The following is a 10102-nucleotide window of genomic DNA, read 5'->3' on the forward strand; positions in this document are numbered from 1 at the left end:
GAAGTGGTAATAACAGATGGTACTTACTGAACATTCAGTATCTTCCAAATGCTGCTGTTAGCATTTTATGTGTATTGATTCAGATTATGGTAGCCCTGTAAGCAGAGTTGCTATAGAAATGAGGAAATGGTGGCACAGAGAGTTTAAGTAACATGCTCAAGGTGCTAAGCCCCTCTCCTGAACTGGCATGAAAAGTCTCTTTTGTTTAATTTATAAATAATGATAGAACAAAAACTCATAGTTCATAGTGATAAAAATAAATAAAGCTTTAGGAAAAGCTCTTCCTTACAATAGAACCCCACATAACAAATGTAGAAGAAATTATCAAATAGGAAAAACATCAATACAAAAACTAGTGGGTGAAATTTAAATGAGAAACAGTATATTTACATACTCCAAAAATATCTCCCCACAAATTAGTTATTAATTATAAAGGGAAAAAGAGTAAATTTATAGTGGAGAAATCTAATAAATGTCATTTTAACACAATGATCAATCTTAATATCACAAACATTAGGATAAAAGGATATCGTGGGGTTCACAATATAAAGTATTCTGAGGGACACACTATTACTTCCAGTATATTCCCTCCAAAGATGTATAATCTGAATTTAATCATGAACCAACATCAGAGAAACACAAAATGTGAGATAATTTGGAGCACAGTTGCAATCTTTACAAATGTCTAGATCAATAAATCCAAAGAAATGCTGAGGAGCTGTTCAATGTAAAAGGAAATTGAAGAGATTGACAACAGAATGCAACCTGTGATCTTGGATTTAATTCTGAATGAAAAAAAATAAAAAATAACCATAAAGGACATTATTAGTACAATTTAAGTTTGAATTAATATGAAATCAATGTCAGATAAAAGTATTCAATGCTTAATTTCCTGATTTTGACAACTTGACCATGATTTTATAAGAGAATATCCTTATTCTTAGGAAATAGTCACTAAAGTATTCAGAGGCAGAGCTTTGCAATATCTGTAACTTTTCTCAAATTGTTCAGAGAGGGAGAAGGAATGATGAAGCAAGTACGGTGAAAAGCTCATAGGATAACTTATGACTGAATCATTTGCCAAGGTATCCTGTGTGTGTGTGTATATATATATATATATAAATCCTGTACAGATTTATATATAATTTTGTTACTTACAACTTAGAAACGAATTGGTAGAAGTTGTATCAAACACAATGCTTGCTTATTTTTAGCTTTGGTTTAGTAATTTCACTTTAGGGATTTATTCTAAGGAAATAATAAAAAAGAGGCATAATTTTGTTACGTGGGTATTCATCAAAACTTATATGCAACTGTGGAAAACTGAAAACAACTCAAACATCCAATAATAGAGTGTTGTTTTAAGATTATGCAGTCATGGCTGGGTGCAGTAGGTCACACCTGCAATCTCCGCACTTTGGGAGGCTGAGGCGGACAAATCATGAGGTCGAGACCAGCATGGCCAACATGATGAAACCCTGTCTCTACTAAAAATACAAAAAGTTAGCTGGGCGTAGTGGTGGGTGCCTGTAATCCCAGCTACTCAGGAGGCTGAGGCAGGAGAATCGCTTGAACTTGGAGGGTGGAGGTTGCAGTGAGCCAAGATCATGTCACTGCACTCCAGCTGGGGCAACAGAGTGAGACTCCATCTCAAAAATATATATATATACACATACACATAAAATATATATATACTATATATAATATGTGTATATAATACATTTAATGGCATGGAAAATGTCATTGTTAAGTCATAAAGACAAGATACACAATGGTACCCATAGAATGGCTCCGTTACTGTGTATACGTACCCACAGTCACATGCATGAAAAATTGCAGAACTATAAATGAAAATGTTAATAGTGCTAATTTTAACATGTAAGGGAAAAAAGGTAACTTAAACTTACTTTTACTTGACACCACTTTGAAAATTTGCTTAAACAAACTTATTATTTTGCAATTAAAACAAATAATTTTCTGTCGTCTAGCGTATGACTTAAAGAGGTATAAGTAGCCATAAATTTAAGGGAAAGTGTGAGCTTCTGATTAGATGTGTGCACATACGTAAACACCCAAACCTTTATTACATGCTATAACTGGCTTCCAGTGACACAAGATCCTGCTACTGAGGTTGCTGAATGACATCGAGGCCTGATCCCTAAACTTATCCTTTGGTGGAATGTACACCCAGGAAATCTCTTTTCCATAGTTGTAAACTGATGCATGACCATTTTAAAGGGCCATGACCTTGCAGATTTGTTTCCTGGGAAAGTATCCCAAGCCTGAAACCAAGTGCTGCACATTCTCACAAGAAAATGTAATAGAATTGGTTAGGATCTGTGGAAGAGGCACAGTTCTTTGTATTATATGCTAAATTTGCATTTTCTCTATGTAAAAACTTTCAAAATAATTCAATTACTTATTTTATAATTTAATTTCCAAGGTTAGTTCCTTACATGTACTTTAAGACCTAAATCTTACAGGATGGGCCTAGATTCAGAAAATCTCTTTTATAGTCTTTGTTTTAAGCCTTTTTACAACCTAGATTGGTGCTATGGAGGAATGACGAATTGCTATTAGTGTATTAATAATAAACATTTAATTATTCTATTAAGTACCAAAGAATAACAAAGGACTAGAAAACAAACACATACTAACTACTGGAGATTACCCTCAACCTAAGGAATACCACAGTGCAGATTCTCATATTAAGGATAACAAATTGTTAACCCTAAAATGTCAGCTAAGATTTATATCCATTAGCCCGAAACCTCCTACTCATGATTTCTAAATTATACAACATTATCGACAGGTCCAGGACACATCATGTGCATTGCAGGAGAATAAATTTTCATTATAGCTAATGTGTATGTTCTTCAATTCAGATTTTTGTTCCATAGCCCCACCCATCTATAAAAAGGCCCTACCCACTGATAAGGGACATATTCATATTCCCACAGCCAGATTCTCCCACTGTAATCAAGACTGCATCTAATGTAAGCACATGACTCACACACATTGGTCCCTTTCCTGAAACTCAGAGTGAAAGCCAACTCTCAGCTGTCTGTGGTCTGAGTGACAGAGGTGACTGGAAGAAGCGAAAACCACTGGTATTCCCAACTTCCGTTTTAACTGATAATCTTAACCTCCTCCCTGATGTCAACTCTCTTTACTAAATATTGCAATGAACACAGAAAAGGCCCAAGAAAAAAGCACAAGGCCTGCTAATTGTAAAACTGTATAATCAGCAACTGAACAATTGAGGACTTGTCATTTCCATTTTCTTTCATGGCCATATTCTAAATAAGTACTCTCTACCAACAGCCGCCACTAACTCCCTTAATCTAGTGCAATTCTGCCTCCACTTTCATCACTCACTAAAAACACTCTCTTTCAACCTTCATGACATTTAGAGGTCAAAACCAGGGTCATTTTTCTTTTCCATTTTTTTCTAGATTCTTTTTCTTATTAGACAGTATTAACTGTCACTATAAATCTTGGATTTTGTTTTTATTTCTTCTGAGTCTCATGCCATTATGTTCTCCTAGATGTCCTGGTTATAACCATCAGCAAGTCCTGTTGATTTAAGTAGAGTCTACCTATACTCCCAATTCAATACTTTCTCATTACTTCCACTACTGCTATCTTTCCCCTAACCATATTTTAATTTAAGTGGGTTATTAAAATACTCCCCCACCTTATCTTTCACTCTTGTCCTTTTTAGTCTATTTTTGGCAGGGCAGATAGACTGGTCTTTTTGAATTATTTCACCACCCTACCTCCAGCCCTCTGATAGTTTCGTATTGCATTTTTAAGAAAAGACAAAGACCTTACCAAATCTTATCGCCCCTAAAGTTTCTACCCTTGACTCCCTCTCTGACTTCTCTTGCAACTGTCCATTGAGTATGCCCTGGACCAGGCTGGTCTTACTGTCTTCTGAACATTAGAGTCCTTGCACTTATTACTCCAAGCCAAGGATAGTTTGCCTCCACAAACTATAGGGATGCCTCCTTGATCACCCTAGCTAAAGACACCCTGAAATTGTAGCATATTATGTTTTACTACCTTATTTTATCACTAACCATGAAACCTTGGACATGTTACCCTGTGTCTCAATTTCCTCATCTGAAAAACGCATTTTATATGAATAGTGACATTCCTCATCAAGTGGTTAGAAGAATTTCATAAGTTGTTGTATTTGAAAAGCTTAACAACGAATAGTAAGCCCTACACACATTTGCAACTGTTTTTGTTATTAGTATTTATTTTCTTTCTTTGCCTGCTAGAATATAAATTTCAGGTTTTGTTTGTCTTGTTTATCACTTATTCTCAAGATGTAGAACAGTAAGACACATAATAAGCCCTCAATAAGTATTTGAGTGATTGAATGAAGAAATTAAATATTTAATTATTTCTTTTGTCTGCAAAATCTTCTTTTCTTTTACCCATTCCTTAGATAAAGTTTCTTTTATCACTTTCTTGAGACTCAGTCACTGGTTTTCTTGGCATTTTTCCTCTACCCTCATACCTTTGGAGTGTTCAACTTGAAGTGATTCTTTGGCTTCAGCCATGGTTTCCGTGATGGGGGTTCTCATCATCACAGCTTTAGTCCAGACCACATACTCAACTTCTGCATTGGGGAGTTCCTCTAAGGGGAGGAGGAATTTGGCCTGGGGCTTAGAGGATGCACTAGGATAGTGTATGAGTTCTTTCACTTTACTTGCTTTGTGATCTGGTGCAAATCACAACTTCTCTGGAGACCATATTCTTTTTCAGGTAATAATTATGAATCTTACCTTCTATCTCAAAGTGTGCATTGAAACAAAGAGTTAATGGATGTGAAAGTATTTTGTAAATTGCAAAACAGTAAATAATTTTGAAGTGTTGTCAGATACCTCAAATATGCTATTTTTGCTATATGCCCTACTGTTATCTTAGAGTCATCATATTTAAACCATTTTTCTTCTTTCCTAAACTCAATTCTCTCCAACTTTGCTTTCTCTCATTTCTCATATTCAATTAGTAAACACCTGATTTTCCCTCTGTAACATATCTAAAATGCTCCTCCTACTCTGTTTTCCCAGACATAATCCTAGTCTCAACTTTCTTCAGTTTACATCTAGGTCATTACAACACTCCATTAGTAGGTCTCTCTGCCTCCTGCCTCTTTCTCTCAAGTAGTGTTCTGAAATAATCTCATTTCAGTCTTTCCAAAAAATTAAGCATATTAGATTTCTTTTAATGTTAACAAACTGCTATGATTTCAGTGACTTGAAACAACAGATTTTATTATCTTACAGTTCAGAAGTCTAATAGATGCCTCTCTGGGCTAAAGGAAGGTATTGGCACTGGGTGAAAATTGAGGTGTTGGCAGGGCTACATTCTGTTCTGAATAATATAGGGGAGAGTCTATTTTCTTGTCTTTTCAAACTTCCATAGGCCACCAGTGTTTCTTGACTTGGGACCCTCTTCCTTTGTCAGCAACTGTGAGTCAAGTCCTTCCTTTTCACATCTCATCTCTCTGACGATAACTGGGAATGACTGTACTTTTGAGAACTCATGTGATTTGATTGGGCCTACCCAGTTAATCCACGATCACCTCCTCATCTCAAGATCTGTAACCTTAATCATCATTCATGTCCCTTTTACCATGAAAGGTAACATATTCATAGGTTCTGGGGATTAGAACACAGACATCTTTTGAGGTAAGGGGTATTGCTCTGCCTACCACACCAATTTATGGTGTCATTCCTCTGATTAAAAACTATAAATGATTCTCAGTGGTCCATAAATGTAAAACTTATCTTTTCGGTACATCTTTACTGAGCCTTCAGACTAAGTTTGTAACTATTCCCAAATATAGATCCTCTGCTACTGTCAGGATAGTCTCCCTGACACATCGTAAACATGCTATGCTTTTTGTTAATGTTTTTGCTGATTATTCTTCTATTTGAAATGTCCTACAATCTCTCCTTTGCTTATATCAAAGTCCTGTCATTCTGTCATTTTTTCAAAGTCCAATTAAAGTCCTACCTCTTCAATGAAACCTCCCCCTCTTGAAGTTACCTTTCTCTAAATTATTTTGTATGATACTATCTACTACATATGGTGGACTTCTGTTGTTTGTCTTTTCAGAATTTATTCATTTTTCTGGTAATAGCACTTTATTTTTCTTTGGGGTATTTTTTTTCTTATCAGATACAGACTTTTTATTTTCTCAGCTAAAGTGCCCTTCCTTGGCTAGGGGTATACTCATATTCTCAGCTAGACAGTCATATGCTGTCTTCTTAGACCTCGAGCTCCCAAGAAGTAAAATGGCTGGAGTACACACCTTCTAGAAGCAACACACTGCTACCTAAATCACTAAAACTGTCCTGTTTTTTAGCTTTTACTCTAATTCTATTGACTTTCTTATAACTTTACTATAAATTTTTTAGTTTCACCAGAATTGGGTTTTTTCCCCTAAAAATTAAGAACCCCTAACTATTAAAGCCTCCACTGTTCTTTAAATGTTCTCATAACTTTGAATCCCTCTTCTTTTTTTTTTGCAAACAATAGTATATTTTATACTCTTTTGAATATTCCACAAGCATTTGCAAATTACTAGACACAGAAAAACTTTTCAATAAATATTGATTGATTAATTCAAAAAGCACTGTTTTTATCATTTTTTAAGAATGCAAATTGTTCCTGATAGTAACTTGAAGGTCAGAAACATGACACATACTTCTTTGGAACACATCCTGCCATCCCCAGAAGAAGGGACAGTGCTGAGAATAATAGAAAATCATTGATTTATAGATTAATTGGAAAGATCATCATTGGTCAACAATATATGATTATATTTTTATGTATATTTTGTATCATACACTAGTATAATCAATCCCTTATCTGTTCTGTATCACCTAGTCACATGGTCTCCATTTATTTAGCATGTAATGGATCCACTTACATTATCTGCATTAAATGAGCATAAGTTTTGCTTATTTTCTTAATAGGTACATTGCACTACAAGCTAATAAGAAAATTATGGAAGTCTTTTACCAAGTATTTATCTGAAATTTAGATAAACTGAGCAGAGTATCTGTGTTTGGTTTTGTTTAGATAGTTAACATTGGTGGGTGACCAGACAGGATATTTAAAAGAGATCCATGTTTTATGTCTTTTCTTAATGAATTCATGTTGGAACTTAATGAACAGCACATATATTTCATAATGTTTTATGACTGTTTAGGGAAAAATATGTTCTATCATCGATCAGAGTCAAATTCAGTGCTTATAATTTTATCCTTTTGAAGACTCTGATATTCTGTGTAACTCCAGTTTCTTGGAATCTTTTCCCCCCTCTGCATGATCTCTTCAAAATGACCAATTATGTTATCATTGTAAAAGTTTAGGGTATTTGTCTCTGAAATCACTTGAAGATGGGCAATTTAGCACCTCCCACAGAGAGATAGCAGGTTTTTGGTCTGAGATACAAGAAAGATGGAGTTGAATTTAATTGAAATAGGAACATTATTGAAGAAACATTTTTAGGAGAATATTAGTTATTGAACGTCTCACCTTTGAATGTCTAGTGAATACGTAAGTGGAGATGTTAGGTAATTGGACACAGATATCTGGAACTCATGGCAAATATCTAGACTGGGAGTAATCAGTATATAGACAGCAATTAAAGATATGAAACTCTATGAAATGAAGTAGGGAGTGGCTATACAGAGAGACAAATTACAAGATTGAGCTCTGGAGCACTCTGTTATTGACAGGTCCATGGTAGAGAATTGGGAAATATCAAGGAAGATCTAGCAAAAGACTGAGAAGCAGGTAGAAAAGCAGATGAGTGTGATATCCTGGAAGCCAAGAGAAAAAAAGTGTTTCTAAGAATTCTCTTCCTTAATCTTCTGGATTCTCAGACCTTGAACTAAATCAGTGTAATGACTCTACGACAATTCGAAGATTCTATTTTATGAGCATTTCTATTTCTCCCAAGAAAACTCTAAACTAGATCTGAGACTAACTCCTTATAATCTTCCTCTGCCTCTGACACAGCCAGAACGTTAGTGGAATTAGGAGTCAGAAGACCTCAATTCTCATGACAGCTCCACCTATTGCCAGTGGTGTGACCCAGAACAAATTGCTTAACCTCCCTGTCAAACAGTCAAAGCCATAGATCCCTTCCCCAGCTGCAAACTAATGAAAGATCCAAGGAGCTAAGGAATGGAGCAAGTGCTCTGTAGACTGCTGAAGGAAAACCAAGGAAACCATCCATCACTGTGATGGAGGGTGGAAAGAATCAAGCTTGTCTGCTCTGAAGGCTCAGGGGAGTCACACCTCTTTGTAGAGGCTCAGAGAATCATGAGACACCATTCTGGCTGATGTATCCTTTCAAATGCTACTTCCCAATAGTATATCTATTCTTTTTAGAAATACTCTTTTAAAATACTCTTTAAAATATTATTTTAAAAAATACTAACTCCAGGCTGGGCATGGTGGCTCACGCCTGTAATCCCAGCACTTTTAGGAGGTGGAGGCGGGTGGATCACAAGGTCACGAGTTCGAGACCAGCCTGGCCAACATAGTGAAACCATGTCTCTACCAAAAACACAAAAATTAGCCGGGTATGGTGGTGCGTGCCTGTAATCCCAGCTACTCCGGAGGCTGAGGCAGGAGAATCACTTGAACCTGGGAATCAGAGGTTGTGGTGAGCCAAGATGGTGCCACTGCACTCCAGCCTGGGCAATAGAGTGAGACTCCGTCTCAAAAATAAAAGAAAAACCCTAACTTCTAGGATTTTTAAATACCAACACCTAGAATTTTATAACTAATGTGGCTCCTTCTAGTTCAAGAAATTCTTCACTATGCTGGCTATAAAATGTGTTACATTTATAGAATGTTTTCTCAAATGAACACCATTGAGTCTTTATATCTACACACATTATATCCCTGTCACCGCTTTTACACCCTTTAATGTATTGTGGGGAAAAAATTGCAAAAGAAAAAAAAGAATGAAGCTACATTGTCAGCATAGATTTTGAATGCGTGATGTTCAATGCATTTTTATTTATTTCAATTGTTTTCAGTTCCCAAGAAAATAAATAAAAATTAATAATATTTTGTAAATTATCTATTTTCTCCTTCAATATTTTAAGGTACACAATTATCAAAGCTGATATTGAACACAAACAAATTGATACAATTCAGTACTCTGATAACATTCATAGTCAAATAAGTTACTTTAAACTGCATGCAATACAACTTCATGTTCCATAGCATCTTTAATACAAACTGTATACCAAAATGGCTCTTCAAACTTAAAAAGTGCAATTACAGAGTGCAAAATAAAAGGAAAATACATTATATTACGTTTAACATCATTAAGTTTGAATAACAGATATTTAAATAAAATTATTCTTTTTTAAAACATTAAAATACACACCAGAAATACTGTTTGTACAAGTTGTTACTCCCCCTTCTCCCATATGAACAAGAATTTTTTAAAAGTCAGAATATATTGAGCATTGAATTAAAAACTTTTTTTTCAAAAGTTTACAGAATGGATATTGGAGCAAAAATTACAAAGTGGGTCAGATACAGGTTTTTAAAAATTGCAATATTGAATTTAAGTCAGACACTAGAATCATATATTTGCTGCATAAAAGTTGATTTAATACCTGGTGGTGATTGAATTTAGTCTCAAAGACTCATAAATAAAAATCTGACTTAAGACATAGTCATACCAGTATACCAATTCTCCCATCGCTTTGACTTTTGGCAGAGAGATTAGAGCAAAAAATATTTAGGAGAACAGTGGGTTACACTGTATTATGTATGTTTAATAAAATGTCAATTTTAAGGTTAAGGTTAAGGAAATCTCAATTTTAAGGTTAAACTTTGAGTACCAGTTATAGAACTTAATATTCCTGGTTAAAGAGTAGATTAACTGGTTTATGATGTAGCCTTGGTTGAAGACCATGAATTGTGCATTTATGCATTTGTGGTTGCTTTGGTTCTCAATACAGTGAATATGCATAGCCCCTTCTAGAAATATATGTAGTGAGAAATCTGTAAAATGGAGAAGTTAGACTAAATGTGATCTAAAATA

The sequence above is a fragment of the Piliocolobus tephrosceles genome, chromosome 3 (genome assembly GCF_002776525.5).
Source record: "Piliocolobus tephrosceles isolate RC106 chromosome 3, ASM277652v3, whole genome shotgun sequence".
Taxonomy (NCBI): Eukaryota; Metazoa; Chordata; class Mammalia; order Primates; family Cercopithecidae; genus Piliocolobus; species Piliocolobus tephrosceles.